This window comes from Canis lupus, chromosome 27 (genome assembly GCF_003254725.2).
Source record: "Canis lupus dingo isolate Sandy chromosome 27, ASM325472v2, whole genome shotgun sequence".
Classification (NCBI taxonomy): Eukaryota; Metazoa; Chordata; class Mammalia; order Carnivora; family Canidae; genus Canis; species Canis lupus.
In genome coordinates this window covers 25,864,421-25,889,170 of record NC_064269.1, presented here as the reverse complement: position 1 = coordinate 25,889,170, position 24,750 = coordinate 25,864,421, and the positions used below count along the sequence as shown (strand labels likewise).

The 24,750-nt window shown below is 50.5% G+C and overlaps 1 protein-coding gene and 1 long non-coding RNA gene across 5 annotated transcripts in view; both read right to left on the bottom strand.

Moving 5' to 3' along the window:
• Positions 1-24,750, bottom strand: part of LOC112665499 (cationic amino acid transporter 3-like) — a 116,461-nt gene that overhangs the window by 11,521 nt on the left and 80,190 nt on the right. The window contains exon 1 of one of the 4 annotated variants that reach the window (XM_049102252.1): positions 9,507-9,646. The exons of the other annotated variants lie outside the window; for them this stretch is intronic. The gene's annotated coding sequence lies outside the window, so the exon portion shown is untranslated. Of the gene's footprint in view, positions 1-9,506; positions 9,647-24,750 lie in introns of those variants that run through there. 4 annotated transcript variants of the gene reach the window in all.
• Positions 1-24,750, bottom strand: part of LOC125753786 (uncharacterized) — a 93,457-nt gene that overhangs the window by 12,289 nt on the left and 56,418 nt on the right. The window lies entirely within an intron of this gene.

The window sequence follows — 24,750 nt, the reverse complement described above, 5'->3', positions numbered from 1 at the left end:
ACTGTCAATGGCGTTCTTAGGATTCAAATGGGGGTAGAGGAGGGAAGGATAGTAAACTCTGGAAACCTAAATAACTAATTTCTCTCAGCAAGGAAACAGGCTATGTACTCCTAGGTCTCTGTGCTGTGCTTCTTTCCAGCTGAGGACCACCTAATTCATCCTCCACTCCCAACATAGTATGATCACCCTCCACCTCAAGGTGAACAGACTCCACATCATAGTGGACTCACATCATAGTCCCCATCTCATTTCCCTTATCTGTGCACTCTTTATAGAGGTCCTGGATTACATTTAACTTTCAAACATGTATTCTAAAAATGGGACTAGAACATAGGAGAAGGCCGCTTTTTCTCCGGTCCTCAAGTAGAAAAATAATAGACCTAAGTAGCAGTGAAAGTCTTACATCACTCATCATTCACTCATTCATTCAATAAATATTAAGTACCTTCTAAATGCCAGTCCTAGGGTTTGACCCTATGTACACAACAGAGAGAAAAAAGAGGTGTTTCCTGTCTACATGGCACTAATTGTTTTTAACAATGTTCTTATATAGTATTCCTACCCAAATGTGAACCTGAATCTAATGATAAAAAATGATCAGTCTCAACTTATTCCTATGTATCTTACGATTTTTGAACATCTGTACCCTGAAACCTATAGAACACTTACAAAATAAATTGAGATGACACAAAGAAATGGAGGAACATTCCATGCTCATGGATTCAAAGAACAAACATTGTTAAAATGTCTATACCATCCAAAGCAATCTACACACTTAATGCAACCCTTATCAAAATATCACCAACATTTTTCACAGAGCTAGAACAAACAACCTTAAAATCTTTATGGAACCACAAAAGACCCCAGATAGCCAAAGCAGTCCTGAAAAAGAAAGAAAAGCTGTAGACATCACAAGTATGCACTTCAAGCTACATTACAATGCTATAGTCATCAAGACACATGATACTGACACAGAACAGACACATAGATCAGTAGGACAGAATAGAAAGCCCAGAAGAGGACCCACAACTATATGGTCAAATAATCTTTGACAAAGCAAGAAACAATATCCAATGGAAATAAGTCAGCATCTTCAACAAGTGGTGTTGGGAATACTGGACAGCAACATCCAGAAGAATGAAACTGGATCACTTTCTTACTCCATACACAAAAATGAAGTCAAAATGAAGTGAAAGATCTAAATGTGAAACAGGAATCCATCAAAATCCTAGAGAAGAACACAGACAGTAACCTCTTTGACCTCAGGCATACCAGCCTCTTACAGACACATCTCTAGAGGCAAGGGGAGTAAAGCAAAAATTAACTATAGGGATTTCATCAATATAAAAAGTTTCTGCATGGTAAAAAACAATCAACCAACATAAAAGACAACCTACAGAATGGGAGAAGACATTTCTAAATGACATATCTGATAACAGGTTTGTATTCAACATCTATAAGGAACATATCAAATGCAACACCACAAAAATAACAATCCAGTCAAGAAATGGTCAGAAGACATGAACAGACATTTGTCCAAAGAAGACATCTAAATGGCTAACAGACAGATAAAAAGATGGTCAACATCACTCATCATCAGGGAAATACAAGTCAAAACCACCATGAGATATAACCTTATACCTGTCAGAATAGCTAAATATAACAACACACAAAAAAAACAACAGGTGTTGGTGAGTATGTAGACAAAGAGGAACCCTCCTACACTATTGGTGGGAATGCAAACTAATGAGATCACTCTGAAGAAGAGCATGGAGATTCCTCAAAAAAGTTAAAAACAGAACTACACTTCATCCAGCAACTGTACAACTAGGTATTTACCAAAGGATACAAAAATACTGATTTGAAGAGGCACATGCACACTGATGTTTATAGCAGTATTATCAACAATAGCCAAATTATGGAAAGAGCCCAGATGTCCATCGATTGATGAGTAGATAAAGAAGATGTGGTATCTATATACAAGGGAATATTACTCAGACATCAAAATGAATGAAATCTTGCCATCTACAACCTTGTGGATGGAACTAGAGAGTATTATGCTAAGTGAAATAAGTCAGTCACAGAAAGACAAATATCATATGATTGCATTTATATGTGAGATTTAACAAAACAGATGAACATAGGGGAAGGGAAAGAAAAATAAAATAAGATGAAAACAAACAGTGAGGCAAACCATAAGAGACTCGTAATGATCAAGAACAAACTGAGAGTCCTGGAGGGAGGTGGTAGGAGATGAGCTAAACGGATGATGGGCTTTAAGAAGGGTACTTGTTGTGATGAGCAATGTGTGTTGTATGTACATGATGAATCACTAAACTCTATACCTGAAACCGATTTTAGCCTATGTGTTAGCTAACTAGAATTTAAACAAAAAATTTGAAATAAAAATGATCAGTCTACAAACAGTGCATTCCACAAAAACTTGACTTTCTATAAAACAACTGACTTGTGTTGTTCAAAAACTGTCAGTGTCAGGAATGGCAGGAATGGCAGGAACAGCAGGACGAGGAACTGTTGCAGATGAAAGGAAAATAAAGAAACATGACAATGAGATGCAATGCAGAGCCCTGGACTGCACCTCAATCAGGGAGAAATATTTTACTATAAAATTGAATAATTACTAATCTTTGAATATGGACCATATTCACACACACACACACACACACACACACACAGTGGAGAGAACAATAAAATGTGCCAATATATCAACAACTGCTCAATGTCATTGAAAGATAAAGGAATGTTAATGCTACTATTCTTGCAGCTTTCTGTAGGTTTGATAATTGTGAAACGAAAAGGGTAGGAAGAAAACAACAATGTCCCAGTAGCAAAGGTTATGGGTTCTCCTTCCCTAGATGTCCTTTATAAACAAGCTTGCCGTGACTTTTGGATGGAACCAATTTTTATCCAGAATGATCTAGCCCCAAATCAGGAACATTAGATCAGAGGAGTGAGTAGGAAGATAGAACTCCCATGTCTTTGACTTACAACCATATTTGTCAGCAAGCAAAAATTGCTGGAAAAAAAACTACAACCTTGGCTCATCTTACCATGCTTATAAAAACTCTATCCTCTTTTATTGTTATTTTGTGGGACTGACACAAACTAATAAACCAGGGCCCTAGGCTTGAACTCTAGAGGCATTGGGGAATATGTGCAAAGGTTGGAGGTAGAGAAAAATGGTGTCTGGCATATAGGGGAACCACTTATATGTGCAATATTTATGGCCACATGGACAGAGCCATGAAAGAGAACAAGAATTTGAGCTGCAAGTAATATGCAACGTTATTTCATTTAACCCCCATAACAACCCTATGACCTAAGTATTATTCTTATCTTTGAGACCAGGTCACACTCTGCCAATGTCTCCCTCTCCTCCCATATACATAGAGCTGGAAGTACTGTGATGTTAAGTCTGAGAGCTCTATCTAAACATGTCCTGCTAAAACCAAACCAAATTTGGGGCCAAAATGTTTCCATATCATTCATTCATTCATTCATTCATTCATTTTCACACATTTTTGTCAGCATAAATGTGCCATGATACTTTTTAATAAAAAAAAACCTGCTGAAGACAGATTCAACGGAGTGGTCATATACTCAAAATGTATGTTATGAAGCAAAATTGGAAATAATCCTTTGCTATTCCAAAGAAAATGTGAATTCCATTTTTAAATGCATGTCGAACAGCATACTCTTGTTATAAGGATTAATTGCCACTATCTTCTCTATGGCATTCCACTTAATGGAATGATTAATAGTTGCAGACTGAAATATTACATTTTGTTAATTTGTTTAATATTTTTATTTTATGTTTTTAATTTAAATACAATTGATTAACATGTAATGTATTATAGGTTTCAGAGATGCAGGTGAGTGAGTCATCAGTCAATATAAGACACCCTCCTTGACTAAAAATGAGCAGTAGTGTTCCCCATTGTGACCCATGTCTGTCACCAGCTCTAAGCCCATAGCACCTAGAGCATTGAGAATATTTATTGATCACTCAGAGATAATCACTAGGACCTATGGACATCAAGCATCATTACAGAATTCTTTGTCTCTTTGTGGATCACCTCACTGTATTTTTTAAGTTATTAACAAATACAGACTTGACATAAGGAATAATGGGCATTGTGAACATGCTATTACCTTAGGAAGATCAATAAAGAAGACAAAGGATCGCCTTTAAATTTTAGCTTCAAAACAAAGAAAACCCTAAATATGACCAGAAACAAGGGTATTGACAAGGCAGCCTCTAAGGACTTTATTCGGGATAATAACATAAAAGTTTTGAATACATCTAAGGAATTCCAACTGAAACCATTGGTTTCAGATATTTGGAGATCACCAACCTCACCCTCAATTCAATTCAGCTGACATGAAGTCACATGGACCCTTAGCGCCTTGTCCATACAACCTCTACCTACTAGGTTCCTATGGTTTGCCAATATTGCATATCCAGGGCCAGCCTCCTGCCATACTCCGTGGTCCACCCTCTTGGTCCATAAAATTTGTAACTCTAAATACAAGATACTCTCACCTCTCACTCAGATTCACAAGACAAGGCCCTAAATCACATTCTTCCTGACTACTACATTGCCCCAGAAAACTGAAGTGGGAGTACTCCCTACTGTCTTTCTGGAAAATGACACTTTCTTCAAGTCTTAAAAAGACACACACACACACACACACACACACACACACACACACACAGAGTTTCCCCCTCTCTATCTGATCCAAACTTCTAAGATGGTATTTTAAGTCTTTCTTTGCACCGTTTTTACCACTTTCCTACTAACAAACTTTTCTGTGTCTCCTGCTTGAACAGAACAAATTTTTCCCCACACATGCATGTCTTGCTGGTGTTAACATCAGCCCTCACACTGCCTAGAACACATTCTTCCCAACCCTATTCAATATGTCTCTACCTCCAGAAATAGCTTGGGCACACCTCCAGATAGATATCCAGTCTCTCCATGAAGCTCCACTTGCTCCCTGATCTCCCCTCATTAATGTCCAGTGGGCCTGGAACTCTGCACTGGGAGAATTCCTAGTTAGGGAAGAGGGTAGGAGTAGTAGGTGGTGAGTTGGAGTACAGGAGCAGAGCTTCTGTGTGATGACATTCTCAGCTTGCCTTTCCTTTCCCTGATGGAGCCTGAGGTACAAAGAGTTAACTGGCTACAGCCAAGGAAGGACCCTAGACTCTAAAGCCCATTTTGGCCAAGACAGAAATCTGACAAAGAACTGAGGTCTAAGTCTCTTTCACCACCACAAAGTGAAAATACAAGGGAAGTAACCCAAGTCAGTTGACACAAAGTGCATTACCTGTGACATTTATGATTTGCTCCAGTGTCATCTCCTTGATGCGTGATAACTGAACAGACAGGACAGAGTTTTGCTATTTCCACTTTTTACTTTGTTTATAAAACAAGTCACCTAACACTTTAGCATTAGGCAACATGACATGATTCTCCAACTTCAATAAGTACATGTAGGGCTAGCCTGCAGAAGAGAGGAGTGTACAACAGTCAAAGGATTGAAGGGGGTGTAGAATAGGATTTTCACCTGTTTCAGGAGAATAAGGAAGTATCCTTATAGTGTAAGCACCCAGAGAAAAGATATTCCTGGATTTGTTACCTTTTTTTCCTATAATCTGTAAATAACTACACAGGTGCATTCAATGTATTTTGCATTGGGGCTAAACAGAGACATTGGATGGTCTCTCAAGTAAAGACTACGTAAATTTCTACATGAGAAAGACTGGATTCAATCTATTAAAGATCAGATTTCCACTAAGTATAATGAATACAAAGGCAAATTCCAAAGTAGAAAATTCGGGAACCACAGTGATTCTTTGTACAAAAGAATTCAAGCAAAAGAAATATCTTCCTTCCCTCTAATTTATCAATACCACCACCAATATCCCCAAATCCTCACACACTCAGTTACACACAGTGCAAGACAATGGTGGCATATACAGAATTCCACTCTCTGGGAACTTACAACTTAGGGCATTTCATGAACACCTCCCCACCTGCTGAAATACGTAAAAGATAGATCCACTATGAACCAGAAAGGACATTCCTAAGTAAGAAATGAACAGTCAAGGCAAAGGTATGTGAGATCCCACTTGACTTACTAGTAGATGAAAGGGAAGGGTACTAAGGACCACATTTTCCAGTGTTGGCAAGGCTAGTGAAAATCTTCTGTGCACTGTGGGTCAGCCTGAGAAGACTGTGTAGAAGAGGTGGGAATTGATATTGTGTATAACTATAACCATCTTGATATTGTGCATAACTGTTGCCAAGGAAAACATCACTTCAAGCTACATCTTCACTTGGGCCATGATCCAATAGGTAGAGCTCCCTTAGGCCTTCCTTCTATGCCCCCCACCAAAACCACAAAACAAATTCCACCACACATTGAGCCAGTAAATCCAGTTTGCCCAAATGGACAAATCCGCTTAAATATTTGCTACAGCTTTTAATATAAATCCAGGTACTAAAATATAATGTTAATGATAATGATGCTAATAATTCTTCTCAGTACTGGCCTATGCAGGAAAGAAAGAGGGAAACCATTGTAGTAATAATAAATGTGTAACTTCTCTCCTAGAAAAAGAAAAGGAAAGGTCAGATAACTTCCTTCAAAGGTTGGAAAGAATGCTGAAGTAACCAAATTCGCTCATGCTGAAGAAAATAATATCCTAACTTATCTCCCAGGAGTCCTGTGAAAACCACCTCACCAAACGTATCACTTACCAGGCACCCTCCCACCTATGATCTTACTTCGTACTACATTCTGGTTATATGCAACTTAGAAGAAGCCTTTGTGTCCCTTTCTAAAATAAAAACTTCTAGATACAACCTGCTTCATCTTCTCACCATGAGCCTAGAATGCCAAATTGTCCAAGTAGATATTACTAGGTGCAACCAAGACTTGAAATTGAAGGCATGGCAGCTCCCAAACTGTCTGCTCATTAGACCAAGAGGAAATACAGGCACCTCCTCCTACTCACATACCTACCCTACCACCTCCAGCACTACACCTCTCAAATCCCATCCCACTCTGGCAGAGGCTGAATTCCAACAGTGAAAACCTATCCTGATGCAGACTAATAGGCTCCAAACCAACTATATGTGGACCAAATCCATCCACCCAATAGATTCCAAAATCTATGTAGGTGGCGACCAAAACATTTTGCTTCCTCCTACAAAATACACGGAGTCCCTGCCAGCAGCAGCAGTATGCTAGTAGCATTGCACCATTAATTGGGTAAACAATCAGATAACCAGGGCTTCTGTAGAGGCTGTAGAGACTCTGTATTATCTAGTATCATTCTGGGGTGGTTGTGAACAGGTGGCTTTTCTTAGTCCCTCTGGGATAATTTTAGAAAAGATGGAGTGAAATGCAATATTCCTCATTCACGATTTGACTCATTTACAGGTTTAGATTCAGTCAGAATCCAGTGAGGAAATTCTTCATATTTCTATCACACCAAAACAAGAGGATAACCTGACAAATCAGAAAAGCCTGGGCTTCCCGCTCCTAGAAGTCTTCAGAAACAAGATGGGCTACCAGGAAGAACTAGAATGAGATTTTCCAAACAGGAAATAGAAAGAGAACTGGGAAAGCCAGCAAGGGTGAGTAATTAAGGGATGAGAAAGTGATAGGAGACATTGATGTCAACAGTGAAATTCGCTTTCTTCTCTACTTCTCCCTATGATTCTCCAATCCATTTTCTCAATCCTGAATCCTGCTGACACAAAACACCTAATAAAAGTCCTCAGGAGAAAGCAGAAGGAAATCCATCTACCTTTCCAAACTACAAGTATAGTGTAGGGGAGCACTGATTCACAGTCCTTTTTTCCAAGATGCCTTACTAAACACCTTTGTTTTTTCCCCTAAATTCTCCCTTTCCTTGTAAGCCCAGAATCATGAGATCCATCCAGTGGTCTAATCCATCACTATAGTGTTTCCACATTTGGACTAGTGTTGTGGGTGTTCAGACCTATGGTGCCTTCTTCCATGAACATCCTCCCAACACACACCCTCAGTAATATGCTGACGGTCAGAAAGGCTGACGGTCTGTCTGGTTTTCTTCCTTCATATCTTTAAATGCGTCTTCCTGTCCTCCTCTGTAAGGACTTGGCTATTTCTCTTTCCATCCTGTCTCACCAGACTAGGCTTGGTTCTTAAAATAGCCCTAGAAGGATGCTCTACATTACCACCATCTTCACTGGAGAGAGAATTGTTTTGCTTTGTTTTCAATTATATTCATTAGAGAGAGAGAGAGAGAGAGAGAGAGAGAGAACACAAGCAAAGAGGTAAGGCAGAGGCAGAGGCAGAACAGACTCTCAACTGAGCAGGGAACCTGATGTGGGGCTTGATCTCACTGAGCACATAACGCCCCTGAAGTGATAATGGAGAGACATGGCCTAAGAACTGCTAGAGGGCAAGAGAAAGACAACCTATAAATCAACATTTTCCATATACAATGAAGATAAAAGGAGTGCATGGGTAAGTGTTCTCTGGGCTTGTAGTGTTAGCCTATGGCCCACAGCATACATGGTGGTGGAGAGGTAGGAAGAGTAGAGAACAGTATAGGTTCCAAAGGCCTTCAAAATTAAAGAGTTGCTGATATATTTTGTGATAACAGCAAAGTGCTTCTTGGTGAGTCAGTGTTTTAATGATCACTAGGTGGTCACACCCCAGGGGACTTTGGTAATCTTTCCTCTAAGCCTGACCTGGACTATAATCCATCCCCACTACAACTTTTTTAAATTAGATAAGAAAGGCAGGGAGATACCTTCAGCAGCTATAAAAATATTTAGCTCCTTGAGCCTGGAGGAAGATGCCCCTCAAACCTACCCTGGTGATGGGGAACCACCTTACCAAACTGGACCTGCTCATCTGCAAAGTCCACACCAATGTCCTGCCTAAGAATATGTGATAAAGAGACTTCCAGGATCTCCGATGAGAAAAGGAGGCAAAACATGGAGGCAGCAGAGTTAGGGGGAAGAAACTACTCATTCAAAGAGAATGTCTAAGCACACTGTGTGCTGGGCCCTGTGGGAGAGACATAGATGAGGAAAGCAAGCTGTGCACCAGGTGAGAAAGGAAAGGACCGGAAGGAGAGTGGGGTCAACATGTGGGAGGACCCTGGAGGAGAAGTGCCGAGGAATAGCCTCCCCTAACTCAGATTTTCCTTAGCAGAGCTGAGAACCTGTCTAGTCTGGAGGAGAATGTGTAGGCTTCCAAATCCCCCTGATCCCAGCAAACCTACCTGCCCTTCCCAAACTCACAAAGCCTCTGATCCACACCCCACCCCTACACCAAAGTCTGGCTCTGGCGCCATGAAATACCCTCTGCTCAAACCCCACAGGGCTTCCATACCCAATGGTGTCCCAAGCCCAGGCTTCCTCCTCTCTGGCTCTGTCTCAGTTTTCCTACCAGGTCTTTAAACAAGGAAAATCACTCACCCAGGAGATTCATCTGCCTTCTAGGAGAAATACTTAGAAGAAAGTGCAAGACAAACCCAGGGACAGGAAAGGAACTTGGCCAGGCAGAGTCAGGACTTGGAGCAGAGCTCACAGGGTGCCCTCAGGAAGTTGAGGCCCTGAGGAGGCAAGGTCCTCATGGAGGAGGGGCCTCAGGAGTCTGAACACTAACCAGGCTGGGCCTCATTTTGTTGGGGCTAAAGGGCGAAGAGGTCTGGGAAGATGTGAATTAGGAAAGAGGTGGCTGAGCTGGAACCCTGGGGGAAGGTTAGAGGTGGGCAATGGAAGACTAGTGGGGCCCTACGTGGTGAGGAGGTGGACTAGGGGCTCAAATGGGATTTTGTTGGAGACTCTGTTGGTAGCAAGGGGTGAGTTTAGAGGTTACCAAGCCCTCCAGGGTCCTGGGTATGGAGGAGGTCCTGGCTGGTAGGAGGAGAGTATGGGGAGCCCAGTGGAGCCCAGCCTGTGGTCCATGGAGGCCAGTCCCAGATCCAGCTAAGGAGCCCACTAAGCAGTTATATAACAAGGACAGAAGCACCCCACCACCCCAGGTACATCTACCAGAATCTCCTACAGGTTCCTCTACCAGCACCACCCATCCTGGTCCTTCCGCCATGCTTTCCAATCACTCCAGGGATAAAACTAAAAGGGAGTTGTTTTAAGCTTCGCCATGAGGGATGTCCTTAGATAGTCACTCAGCATTCATAGCACATTCTGACTGAATCACTGTGTGGACCAAGGAAAGATACGGTCTCAGCTAGAGTTTTCGGTTCTAGACATTCATTACATAGCACTTCCAAGACCCTGAAACAGTCACCAATGGAAGAGGCCTCCTCCTTGCCTTCAAATGGAGGTAAGACTTCCTGAGATGGAGAAGGTGAGGCCTACTTGGACAACCAGGGCTGAATGCACATGTGATGGACTCACAATATGGGTCTCAAGGAAAAGGGGCACCACTGCCTCTACTTGATAGTGATGAGATTCCAAAGCCTCAATTAGGTTCCTTAACCTGCGGTGGAGGTAGAGAGAGGGGAGAGAAGGGGAGCAGCCGGTCCTAAAGACAGTCTATACTAGTTCCATAAAGACAGAGCATTGAACTTGCAGCAGAATGAAGTGCCCAGATCTCAGGAAGAACCTCCACCTGAAGAAAACCTACAGAACCCAGCACCCCTGTCCTAACACATCTCCAGGAGGCAGGTCCTGTGTTCAGGGCACTGTGCTGGGGAGGGGGTGAGTGGCCCAGCCCAGACCACAGACCCAGGATTCCCAGAGGCAAAGGAAAAGGGCACGATTGGTAGGAGGGCTGTGATGACAGGACAGTAGGGAAGGGGCAGCTGGGTGTGTGATCTGCGTCTGTTCCCAGGTCCTAGGAGGTCTTCTCTGCCTCAAGCTGGGATTGTCCCAGATGTGCCTCTGCTTGAAGGAAAGAAGGGCAGGTGCAGGGGAGGGTCTGTGTATCCTGCATCTGGTCCCCAGAGCAATCCCTTCCCCTTCTCTTTGTGCTACTCACTGCCTGCTGGGGAGAGGGTGGGAGGCTGGGGACAGGCCAGGGTCCCCAGTTACTGGGGAATAAAAAAAAAAAACTGGCAGAGGCACTGCTTTCCCTCCCTCCCACAGGGCAGCAGGGGTGTGTTGGCAGCCTGGAGGCCCTCGGGCAAACCATGAGGCCTGTCCAAGCCCAGCGGGCCAGGGGTGGTGCCTTGAGCCTGGGCTCTACAGGACTCCTGCCTCCAGCCCACTGAGCTCTAGAGGCCCCACCAAGGCTGAGGTCATATTCCCCGTGTTCCCTTGCATGCTGCTACCCTCATATCTGCCCAGTGGAGTGGGCAACCTCCTGAACTCCTTCTATTCACACTAGGGGCACACCCAGAACCCCCTGCAAGTCAGGGCTGAGCTCCAGCCTCACCACTGATGCCCTTGCTGCTGTGCCCCTGGCCTGGCTGCCTCCACAGTGGACAGAGCAGCTCTGAAGCCTCCACCTGTGTCCAAACCAGATGACCAAGCTGCACCCCTATCTCTGCCTCCACCATCGCCTCAGCCACCACCACCGCCTTCATAGCCTCATTCTGGATGGTCCCCATGGCCTGGGTCACATCTGCCTCTGAGAAGAAGACAAAGAGCAAGGGAAACTACACATGCACCCTGCGCACCAAGAAGTCCAGAACAGCCACAGTCTCTGGAGGCAGGAGGCCATCCACATGGGATCCGGGCTATCTGGGTTCCTGGGTGCTGTGGAGATGCCCACCGTGATGCCCCAAGGCCTCCTGCATGTCCCCAGCTGAGTGATGGCAGCGGGGGAGGGGGAAATGTGGGTGCAGGCAGGGCCACAGGGTCCACAGGGGCCCAGGGGCCATAGGAGGCAGGTGACAGCGCCCACCTCTGGAAAGTACACCCTTGGAAGCACACCTGTGAGGTGAGGCAAGGCCTTCAGTAACGTCTCCCATCCAAAATGACAGGAGCTGTGACACTCAGTCAAGGAGCCCTGCCCGTGCCCTGTGTGCCAGCAGCACCGCAAGCACAAGGACCTCGTGAGCTACCAGGAATGTGCATAGGACATAGGGCGCAGTGCATAACCCCACAACGGCCCCCAGTGTGATAGAGCATCACCTGCCACGTCACCTCAACACTAGGCTCAAAATATGCGCTCTACAGACAGCCTTCGAATGGGACACGGGTGGCAACTTTTGCTACTAAGGATCTACTGTGGGCGCACATAGTACTGCACCAAGAGAAGGGACAACACGTGTGTGGCGAGATGCCAAGAAGTGCACTGCCGAGGCCCTCACCATGTTGTTGAGCTCCGCAACAAAGCTACAGGTGAGGTCCGTCCTAGGGCAGCAGTGGTGATGGTGGCCTGGCACACCTGACCCCACACACACCTGTTCCTTCGGTTGTGCTGAGGCCCCCTGGAGAGTGGGCAGTGGGGAGAGGACAGGAGCGGCCGCTGCCCTCACCCCTCTCCTCTATGGACCCCCTGCCCTGCCCTTCCAGGGATCTGGGAGCCTTGGTGGTCCTTGCCCCCTCCTTCCACCCTACCCCCTACCACTGTCTGCTGCCAGCTCCCCGCCCCCAGAAAGTGGTGGGGGTTTTTTGTTTTGTTTTGTTTTTAGCATGGGGAGGGAGGTTAGGAAGAGAAGCATCAAAGATCTGTCTTAAAGTGCAGAAAAGGTGAGATTGGAGAAGGAGCAGAAGCAGGGAAGATGGGCTACCAACTTCATAAGGCCAGGGCGTTTCCAGGCTCTAAACATCATCCTACCTAAGCTCTGTCAGGGTAAAATAAGCCAAAGGCAGCAAAAGAAGGAGCCACTAGTGCTAGAGACAGGAGTGATGGAATTTTAAGGTGCCAGGATAAACAGGAGGGGTTTCAGTAATTACAGGAGCTCCTGCAAGTGGGCAGAATGGTGCCACGGTGTCCGCCACCCCTTTTCCACCCCACATCTTTTTTTTTCACCCACTCTCCTAGGAGCTGTGGCCCTGGCCATGTCATCTGGTTCCTGTGTCCACTGCCCATTCCCACCCTTCATCCCTCCTTTTGCATGGACGATTAAATTTTAAATGAAAAAAAAAAAAAGGAAAAGTAGTGGCCCAGGGCTGCATGGAAATAGAGGGTGCAGAGCTGAGATCTTAAGTCCCTCCTTCAGGCAAAGATGGAGGAACCTGGAGGGGGGAGCCCACCCTAGTGATGTCACAGGAAGTATCTGAAACTTGAAGGGGGGAAGGAGAGAAGAGGGGAGGAGGCCAGGGTGTCTGTCTCAGGAGCCAGAGACCGGGGGAGAAGCTGAGAGACACAGAGATGAGAGAAGCAGGGAGAGCCCTGGAAGGGAGGGCAGAGAGGGACCAGGGATGGGGGGCAGCACAGGAGACAGACAGCAGGACATGCAGGGGGACACACTGACAGGCGCCCAGGGTGAGACTCACACAGATGTGAGGGGAAGAGAGACCCTCCGACCCTGAGGGAGGGACACAGGCAGGGAGACAGCCAGAGGGAGGAGCTGAGGACAGACCCAGCTGAGGGCAGACCCAGCTGGGAAATCTCAGAGCACAGGACATCTGGAGTCAGACAGACAGGCCCCCAGACAAACAGATGCATTGACAGAGGTGAAGGTGAAGGAGGCCAAGATGGAAGGAAGAAGCCAGGGCTGCAGGGAGGAGGTGAGGGAGCAGACAGGGAGAGAGAGGAGGCAGGTGTGCAGCAGGAGGGGGAGCCAGGCCAGGGAGGGGGCTGCAGAGTGGCTCCAGGAGCCTCTGCCCTCCCTCCTGGCTCCTGCTGAGTCCGGGCCCCTCTCAGGTCCTGCTGCTGCTGGATGGGCCCAGAGAGCTGACAGGGCCAGGCTGCTGCCAGGGCTGCCTCAGGCTCCCTCCTGTGCCCACCTGGGGGTCCCAGTGGCCCTACGTGGATATGGACACGGCCTCCCCTGCGCTCCCCCCCGATGATGCTGCCATCAAAGGAGGCCTGAACTCAGTCCTAATGTCTCAGAGCCTGGCACACCCAGGGCAGGGAAGTGGGGGACAAGGAGAAAGAGAAACTGAGGCAGGCAGGCAGGGGAGGCTGACCAGCTCTGGAGAAGGTGCTGGGATAGCTTGGTTAGGGATCCCATGGAGGAGAGGAGAGAAGGCCTGGACTGTGTCTGCACTGAGAGCTAAGGAAGCCCCCTGCACAGTGAGAACAAAATAACCTACTAGTGACTGTCCATTAATTTGGGGTCAGCAGTGTAGACAACCTCTGAGCAGCCACCATCAATGCCTTCAAGCAGCTCCTCACTAAAGGCCCCCAGTAATACACTAATGAAACCCACAAAAGGAGAAACTGAGGCAGAGACTAGAGACCTGGAGGCCAGTGTACATGCTTGAATCTAGGTTACAAGGGACCAGTGATGAAGCAACCACCACACAAGTATGTGAAGACATAAGACAGCATGGCAAGCTGGCCCCCACCTCTTACCCAGGCTTTCTCAGGGCTCTGCAGAGACCAGCTCCCCAGCTCCCCTCAGGGTCAGGGGAGACCCTGAGAACATTAACCCAAGCAACCTAAAGGAGAATTGTTCTCCCCACCCCGGCTGGGTGGCACAGGGAACCTTCCAGAGAAGTCTTGCAGACAAGACCAGGGAGCAAAGCTTTCCAGGTCTATCCCACCTCCATGGACGCTTATAAATGTAATAAAGTTTGAATATCCAGGGCTAATGGGTAATTACATCCAGGAGCTGGGTAATCATATTACCTCTCGACATTCTACACTTAACCCTCTTCCTCCCCCAGGGACACACATCTTTTATAAAACACAATGAACCAGATCCTGGATCAGTAGCTGCCTCCACTAGAGATGGGTTTCAGTTCAGAAAGAAATTTAGAATACCCTAGAAGAGCAAAAGACACGAACAGAAATCTCACAGAGGAAGACATAGACATGGCCAACATGCACATGAGAAAATGCTCCGCATCACTTGCCATCAGGGAAATACAAATCGAAACCACAATGAGATACCACCTCACACCAGTGAGAATGGGGAAAATTAACAAGGCAGGAAACCACAAATGTTGGAGAGGATGCGGAGAAAAGGGAACCCTCTTACACTGTTGGTGGGAATGTGAACTGGTGCAGCCACTCTGGAAAACTGTGTGGAGGTTCCTCAAAGAGTTAAAAATAGACCTGCCCTATGACCCAGCAATTGCACTGTTGGGGATTTACCCCAAAGATACAGATGCAATGAAACGCCAGGACACCTGCACCCCGATGTTTCTAGCAGCAATGTCCACAATAGCCAAACTGTGGAGGAGCCTCGGTGTCCAACGAAAGATGAATGGATAAAGAAGATGTGGTTTATGTATACAATGGAATATTCCTCAGCCATTAGAAATGACAAATACCCACCATTTGCTTCAACGTGGATGGAACTGGAGGGTATTATGCTGAGTGAAGTAAGTCAGTCGAAGGACAAACAGTGTATGTTCTCATTCATTTGGGGAATATAAATAATAGTGAAAGGGAATAGAAGGGAAGGGAGAAGAAATGTGTGGGAAATATCAGAAAGGGAGACAGAACATAAAGACTCCTAACTCTGGGAAACGAACTAGGGGTGGTGGAAGGGAGGTCGGAGGGGAGTGGGGGTGACTGGGTGGCGGGCGCTGAGGGGGGCACTTGACGGGATGAGCACTGGGTGTTATTCTGTATGTTAGCAAATTGAACACCAATAAAAAATAAATTTATTAAAAAAAAAAGAATACCCTAGAAGAGGATTTCCTTAGAGCCAGGGAAGGTAAACGCCAGAACCAGAGAAACACACACACACACACACACACACACACACACACACACGCAGGTAAAGGAAAGCCTCTCTTCACTGCTGTTTCTTTGTTTGTGGGATGGACCTCCAGGTGATGTATCCCACATCGAGAAAACAATAGTCTCTCTAAATATTAGCAAATAGATTCCTGTCTAACCATGAGTTGCAAGAGAGAATGACTTCTCCCCTCCCCCGGTCATGGCAAATGTTCTGAGGAAGGATGACACAGCCTGGAGGGAAGAGCCCACATGCAGATGCCCGGTTACCTGTCCTGTCCCCCGAGGCCTCCCTGTCCTGTGGATCTCACCCCCCTGCATGTCTCAGCATCCACTCTTTGGACTTCTCCTGTGAAGCCCAGAGGGAAGGAAAGCACCCCAGGGGAGACCACAGGTCCTTGTTCTCTGGGATCTGAGAAGAGAGACACACAAGATAAGAAACTCTGGTAGAGAAAAAAAGAAAGAGACAGAAAGAGAGAAAGGAAGGAAGGAAGGAAGGAAGGAAGGAAGGAAGGAAGGAAGGAAGGAAGGAAGGAAGGAAGGAAGGAAGGAAGGAAGGAAGGAAGAGCATCAGGCAGAAGAGGAGGAGAGTGGGAAGGAAGACCTCAGAGCTGATGAGGAGGATGGATTAAACACCTCATGCACTCAGATGTATGATTCTTTACAACTGCGCACGGTTCTTTGGCAGGAGCTCATTTTACCTCTGACAACAGGCTCCAGAAGCAGAAGTTAGTGCTGCTAATTTATAATGACTTTAAGGCACAGAGAGGGTAAGTCACTGGCCTCAAATCACAAAGCAGGTGAGGGCAGAGCAGAGAATCACAGGACTGCGTGTGGGGCCCCATCCTGCAGGCTCTGCCCTGAGAAGCAGCCAGGCTTGGGGCCAGGGGTGGAAGGGACAGGAGACTCTCCAGAGGGCAAAAGACCCCACTCCTGGGGCCCTTCTCAGCATGTCCTGCCCCGAAGAGCTTTGCCAGGTTGAGGCCTCAGCTGGGAAGTGGGGCAGGAATACCTTACCCTCTGCACATGAGAGGCTGATACACATCATTTATGGGAGGACTTTGAGCCCAGAACATAGAATTCTGTCCTTGGAAGGGGTGGGTGATGGGGAGAGCCCGGAGAAAGGTCCGAGAGCCTTCAGGCTTCCCATGACCCTCCCCACCACACCCCCATCTCCCTCTCTCTCTTTTTGTCTCCTGACCCCCAGGGGCCCCTTCCCCACCCGTCCAGTTCCAGCTACTGTGTACCCCCAGATATGGCTCCCCAGCCTGTGGGGTCCAGGCTCACCATCCTCACAGCCCAGGAGGACACATCAGGGCCAGGAAGTCAGTGTCACTCCCAGCATCCTGCCCACCCAGCCCAGGGTCACCATGGAGCTACAGCCCTGGCACAGGTTACATGGTGGCCCTGCATCCAGCAGACCCTCCTCCTCCATCCCTCTGCCTCCCACACACATTCTCTCTCTCTCTCTTTCTCTCTCTCTCTCTCCCCCCCTCCCTCCTCAAGTGTCTCCCAGGCTCACATCCCCTCCCCCAAGGTCATGCACTTCCTGAGAGCTGTGACTTCTCTGACCATCTCCTCTCCAGGTTCCTGCTCCTTGCTACTAACTGAGCATCATCCTCCTTGTCTCCTTAGAAACCTTCTAGACTTCTGAGTCCTCCTCCATTTTCCCTCCTTTGGTCATTGCCAGGCTCCCATCATCTGACTCCTCTGTCCTGGTCCACTTGCCTTGACCCACTCCGCTCACACACACACACACACACACACACACTTGCTGAGGGAGCACCCAGAGCCCTGTGTCCCTCCACCCTGGCTGTCAGGCTCCTCTTCCCAGCTGGCAGGGAGCTCCCCCAGGGCAGGGTCTCTGATCCTCCCTCTGGGTCTCCCCTGGGTGCCCAGCACACAGAGAGGGTAGGTGTAGGACCCACTGCTTCTGCTCCCCAGGAGACAGGAGGGAAGTGAGAGAGAAAGCCAGGCAGAGGCAGCAATCTGAGCCTCCCCTGCCCTGTGAGGTTCAGGGTCAAGGCAGCAGCAGCTGGAGGGAACCCATCTCCGGGGGGTAGTGCTTTCCTTTAGAAATCCCAGGGCACCTCTGTGTGCGTGTGTGCGTGTGTGTGCATCTGTCTGCACCTGCCATGCAGGGAGGGGAGGGAGGATGTGGGATCTGAGGCTCCAGGAGTCCAGGTCCTGTGTGGAGGGGAGAGGACTGGGGGAGCTGGACCCCAGACCAGGCAGCTCCCAGCACACACAGGCCCATGAGCGCAGGGACGGAGGGGCTCAGTGTGGCCACAGTAGGATGGATGCAGGGTGGACCGTGGACATGCCTCCTTCCTCCCTGCGTGTGAACTGGCTCATTCAAATTGGATTTGGTTTCCTGTGTCCCGTGGTTCCATCCTGCCCCCTCCTCCCTTCTTGTGCACACTCAAGGGCATTTCCTGTGCTCAGAGCTTAGAGCCTTTGTTAGGCTGAACCATATGCAATCCCTGATAGTCAGTTTGGACTTACACAGTCTATTACTCTCACTCTTCTCCCTTCTACAGACTTTTTGGACTCCAGGCTAAGGCCCAGGGGAGCAGAGTGAGGAAGGGCACATTTACTGAGCACACACTGTGCTCCTCTGTGGCATTCCTACCACAGCGCTGATGCTCACTATAGACCCTGGAAGAATTTCCTGCAGCCCTGACAGGTATTCCCCACCTGTTACAGGTGAGTGAGTCCAGGTGAGGAGGCTACACCAGGAGGAACAGGGCAGGGATCAAACTCAGCCCCAGACCTCTTGCTTCCCCACCTCCATCCCACACCAGAGGGATGACACAGCCTGTGAGCCAAAGGCCATGCCTGCAGCTTCAACATAGGGAGGGCAGGAGACACAGGCCACACTGGAGCTCTGGGCGGGGGGGGGCAGGAGAGCCCCCATGGAAGGGGCAGGGGCAAAGCCCAGCGAGCACACCTGCACCCCAGCGGAGAAGGGACAGTGCTAGAAAGAAGCAAGACAGAAACACACCCATGAGTACAGGTGACAGAGGTGGCAGCAGCAGAAGCCAGAGGCTGGGAGGGCAGAAGGAGGACTTGCAGGGAGAGGCCAAGGCGGGTGTAGACAGAGCAGAAGGGTGATACTGTGGAGAAACAGGGCTACAGGGTCTAGGGCGCCAGGGCAGGAGCCTAGATGGGGGCAGGAGGAGGAAAGTTAGAGTCCAAGGAAAGGATGGAAGCAGGAGGGAGGGAGAGAGCATGGAGGAGACAAGGGACTGAGGGGAGGGACCAGGGGTAGGGGCAGTGCTCAGAGGGGGTGTGAGAGTAGCCTCAAGGAATTAGAGAAGGGGGTGAGGTGGCAGGACTGGGAAGCAGTGAAGGAGTCTCTCTCTCTCTCTCTCCCTCTTTCTCTCCCACGCTATCCAAGACAAAAGCAACAAGTGTCTGGTGTTTGGCTCTGAGGCTGGGTGTGCCCCCACCCCACCACCCCAAACCCTGGCAGGCACCCCCTATTATGACCAGTGAGTGTGTGTCCTTCTGTGTGGGGCAGGCCTGTGGGTGCCTGAGTGTGTGTGTGTGTGTGTGTGTGTGTGTGTATGAGTGAGTGCACCTGCTCTGGTGAACAGCCTGTGCCTGCAGGCCTGGGTGTGCGTCTGGGGCCCTGAGGCCTACGTCCGGGTTCCTCCCCTGCAGGGAGCGTCTGCACAGGTTTACCCGGTGCTGGTCTCTGTGGGCAGAGCACTTTGCCACTGTGCTGTTTGCCCCCTTGTCAGGCCCTCAGCGGGGGCAGATCTACCCAGTGGAGGGAGAGCAGGAGGTGATGCGGGGGCAGCCAGGGCTCTGCAGACTGTTCTCCCCCTGCGGACACATGTGCGCACACACAGACCCTTGCACACCTGCATACATGCTTTCCTTCCACCACAACTAAAACACAAAATGCAACTGAGACCCATTCGCAGGTGACCACAAGGAGTCCCACAAAGGAACAGACCTTGCTCAGAGAGACCAACATGCCATCAACACACACAGGGAAAGACAGGGAATCGGGACACAAAGCTTCTTAACACGATGTCACCTGAATAAGTCTCCCCCCAACATAAACACACGTACACCAACGCTCAGAAGACACACTAACTGGGGCACACACCTCTGCAGACACCTGTGCACGAGCGCATCACGGCCCAGCACATCCCAGGGCTCCCTCCGTGGGCCTCACTCCCAACCCTAGCAACCTCGGAGACCCTGCCTGACTGTGAACATCCGCCCCCCACCCTGTCCCCTTCATGCCGGGTCCCCAATCCAGCTGTTTACCCCAGGCCAGCCCAGCTGTCTCCGCCTGGTGAGGGTTTGCTCTTCCTGCTTCAGAAGCAAGAGAGGTGACTGGGGCTCCAGCAGCCACCAGGAATGTCCCCTCTGTCACATGCTGGGAGCTTCTCCCTCACAATGACCTCTCAGAGCCATGTGGGAGGAGGCACATCCTCCACTGTGTCTCCCACATCCACCTGGTTTTTCTCTGGAAATCCTGCCCCCGGCTGGGTCCTCCCTTCTCCCCCAGCCTCAGAGAGCACTAGGCGATCCTCAACACTGAGATCCGCCCCGGAGGACACACGGGCCCCTGGTGAGGACGCTCAGGGCGGCCCTGCAGGCTGTGAGGGCCATCCCCACAGAGGAGGCCACAGGAGCCAGGCTCCTGCAGGGACAGGTGACACCACCACTGGGAAGCAGGTGGCAGGCAGGGGACAGGCTCACTGTACGGAAAACAGGGCAGAGGGACAGGGTCAGCCTAGAAGCAGCCCTGCCGGCCTCCCCACCTCAGCACAGGGTTGTGTCCACCCAGCCCAGGTCTCTGGGGACACAGGAGCCCTGCTGGCCTCCCCCCTGCCCCTGACCTGCTTCCCCACAGCCCTGACTCCCCCAGCCCCCCTGCGTCTCTTGAACCCCTGCCTCCCACAGGTGTCCTGCTCCAGCCCTGTCCCCCTCAGTCCTCTGTCCCTTCCCCACTCTCAGGTCCTCTCCCTCTGATCTCGGGGTGTGGGGGAGGTGGCGCTGCCACTTCTTTTCCAGCTCAGACTGTCTCTGACTTGCATCTGGTGTCTCTCCCTGCCCCCCTCTGCTCAGAGCAGGGGCTGCAGAGGGAGGGGGACAGGGGCACCTTCAGCACCACAGGACTCTGGCATTGTGACTAGAGCTCCTGCCTGCTGGGGTCCTGTCACACACACACACACACACACACACACACACACACACACAAGCCCCTCCTCCCACCACAGCCCCAGGACCTGGGAGGCCAGCAGAGCCCTTGGCTCAGAGCCTGCACCCCACCCTCTGCTGCCTCTCCCTGCCCCTTCTCCCTGCCTCTCCCCTGCCCCCACCTCCTCCTCGCCCTCCTCTGTCTCCCTCTCCCTCCCTCCCTGTGGGCCTTCTCTGGAGTCTCATAACCCTGTCCCCCCTGTCCAGGGATCTGCCTTTGGCTCTGGGTCCATGGCTTTCCCACCCCCTGAGCCTAGGTCCCTCTCCTGTCTCTGAGTCCATGTCTGTCTCTGTTATCTCTGGCCTCGGGGTATTTCTGTGTCTGTCATGATCTTCTGCTCTGGTCCATGGAGGCTCCTCTCTTTCCTTTCTCCTGTGTCTGGCTCTATCCCCCTGTGTCTCTGTCCCACAGTCCACTGTGTCTCTGGTGATTCTGTGTCTGGGTCTATAGGACCCACCAGGTCCTGGGACCAGCTCCGTCGTATTGGTCTCATCTGTTGGTCTGGGCATGAATATCCTGGTCCTTTCTGTCCCCGTCCCTATAGCCATATCCTCCTTCTCGGCCTGCCCCCCCCCCCACAACTGCCCCCTACATGCAGGGGTGGGCTGGCTTGTAGAGCACAGAGGAACTGTGCCTGGAAGCCATTTGTGTGGCAGGTAGATGGCCGGTGGATTAGGATGCAGGTTGGAATCCTACTGCAACATCCTGCTCCTCTCAGAACATTCTCCACGACTCCGAATGCAGTTCTCCTCCCACCTTAAGGTTTGATCTGGCCTTTCCCAGTCCATCCACTGAGATCCACAGGAAATACTGGGAGGGCATTTCAGCTCCCCTTGACCAGGTATCTATATATCTGGAGCATATTAGAGACGTGAGGAGAGGCAAGACAGCACTGGAAGTGCTTTGGCAGAGGAGTACCGGGGTGTGCAGAACAGAAAACCTGGGAGCTCTGGCTCTGCACCCTGGGCAGGAACAACCCAGCAGCTCCTTGCACCACAGATAGTCACACCTGGAGAAACCAAGGACATGTGTGAGGTCTCCAAATAAGGAAATGGGAACAGAAATATGTGTGTCCCTCTTTTATCCCAGCATGGCACTTGTAACCCCTCTGTGTACATAGGAAGCTCTTCATAAAGTCAGTGGCTCCTATTGCACCAGGTCTCCCACAATAAGCCCCAAATCAGTGAAACTCAATCCCTTTCATATCCCTTCCCACCCCACCCCCACTCCCTCACCCCCAGCACCTCAGTATGTGTGCCCAGCACAGTGTCCCTGCCAAGCCTGCCGCGCCCCAGGGATCAGGGGACCCCAGCTCACATCCCAGGCATCCCAAACCTTCCTCCTCCCTCATTTATCTGGGTTCCCTTCCCTCCTCTCCCCCCTGCACACCCAATGCAACTTGGCCTCCTTGGTGTCTCCCAAAGACAGGCAGTCCCTAATGAGCCCTGAGCACTAGAAGGGGAGGGCCCAGGGCAGCCTGGTGGGGAGGGGGTTCCAGAGCTAGAGATAAGGAGTCCTGTCAGCATCTGTCCATCTGCCATCTCCTCCAGCATCCCTGCCTCCTGCCTCCTGGCTCCTGCCCATCCGTCTCCCTGCTGAGGCTGATGGGCTGAGCTCAGGGGCAAATGCACAGAAGCCCAGACTCATCATGCCTGGTCGGCTCCAGACCCATGTTCTCCAGGAATGTCACTACCTCTGCCATCATTCCTTGCAACCTTTCAATGACCTTCTTAAGGTGAAATTCTAGATGGATCCCAAGGACGAGCAGAAATTGGTCTCATTCCTCAATATCTTGATCTCAGCCCTTTGTCCTCACAGCACATTCCCAATAGGAAGAAATGAAAACTTAGGCAATGACAAAGGGGTTGAAATCTCAGGAAGACTTTCTCAGCCTTAAGGAGCTCCTGACTGCCCCTGGGAAGCAGGGGCCAGGGCGGGATCCGGGAGATGCAGGGGAACAGTCAAGTTTGCTTCTCCTCATAAATGCAATTTCCACCAGGGGGGAGGGACCCAGCCCTGGGGACTTGAGGGGCACCTTCTCCGCAGCGGCCTGCGACGCGCTCCGCGGCCAGCAGAGGGCGGCAGAGAAGGGCGCTCCCCGCACAGCCCGCCCTGGGCCCTGGGCGCTGAGAGAGGGGGGGCCGCCCAGCCTGGGGAGTCGGGGCTCCAGCGAGAACCCAGGCAGTTCCGAGTTCAGGGAAGCCCTCCTGCCGCCCTCCCCACCGGCGTCCCTGACCCCCGCGGCAGCCCCTTCCCTTCCTGGCCCCAGCCCTGGGGCTGCTGGCACACAAGGGCCACCTGGCTTTTCCTTTATGCTTGGACAGCAGGTGGCAGCGCAGCTCCCAGAGGTGATGCCTCCAGGGGCCCCGCTGGTCACTAGAGCCAGCCCTGGAGCCCACGCGGGCTCCATTCCCAACCCAGGGGTCTTCCCTGGGCGCCCACAGCTGCTCCTAAAAGCAAAGCACACCCTGTAGGCCCAGTGGGAAGGCAGCTCGCAGCCCTGGGCTCCGATAACCTGATGTCACAGCCACCCCTGCCCCGGGTGATACCTGCTCACACACAGAACTGGGCACAAGGACTGTGAACCCCGCAGCACAGACCCGCGGGCCGCACACGCCTGCTGTGCACACCCGGCCTCGGCACCCACACCCTCTGCTCCTCAGACTCCCCCAGCCCTGCCCTCTGCTCCTCCCTCCTGAGCTGCCAGAGGAGCTTCTCTCCATCCCTCATTTGCTCTGTGCCCTGTGTGTCCAGGGGCTCCTGGAAGCTGCACACAGGGAAGCACTTTCCCTGCTCTAATCCGGTCCCTCCCACCACAGCCCTGGACACATGGAGCTGAGGGGACACCCAGGGTGCTGAGCCCCCTCTTCCCAGGGATCCTCTCTCTCAAGCCCTTCCTGCCCCTCCTTCTCCCCTCCATCTCTGACCCACCTGCCCCTGCTCCAGATCCTTCCTGCTGTCACAGGTCCCCTTCTAACCTCAGTAGCTGGGTCACCTTGGAAATGAGCACTGAAGAGAGAGAAGGTGGCGGGGGGGGGGGGGGACAGGGAAGAAATCCTAAAGCAGAGCAGGAGCAGCTCTGTCCTGATCCCTTGACTCTCCACTGGAAGGTTCTGGTGTGAGTGTGACCCCGGGTCCTGGCTCGTCCTTCCCTCCCCCCACCTCTCCTTGGAGCTGAAGAGCTGCCCTAGGGGATGGCAGCTGCACTGACTGCACTGCCTCAGTGGAATGGAGACACTTGGGGCAGGGAGCACAGGTGCAAACTCCTGAGCTGATGGGCTGAATGGGCGCAGATAGGAGGGCCCCCCACCCCTTCCCCACAGCTCCCTCCACATGATCTCCCTGCCTTTCCCCAGTCCAGGACCCCTTCATTCTAGAAGAAGACCAGAGAAACCTGCCGGGCTTTCAAACACCTTATTCCTACTTTCATCCCACAGAGGAACCTGAACAGACCAAACCCTCCTCCCGCCCCCCATGTGCCTCCTTGTCCACTCTGGACTGGGCGTGGGGGTGGAGGAAGAGATACCATCCTGAGGGCTGCTGAGGAACTGGAATGTGGGTGCCAGGAACGGAAAGGGCTTCAAAGGGCCTCAGGATGATGGACTCCGACCCCGCCCCATCTGCCCTCCCCTAGAGACCCATCCACAGCAGAGAACAAGGGCCATGACTGGGACTCAGCTGTATTTCCCCAGCACCTGTGAGGCCTGAAGCCCAAGCAGAGACCG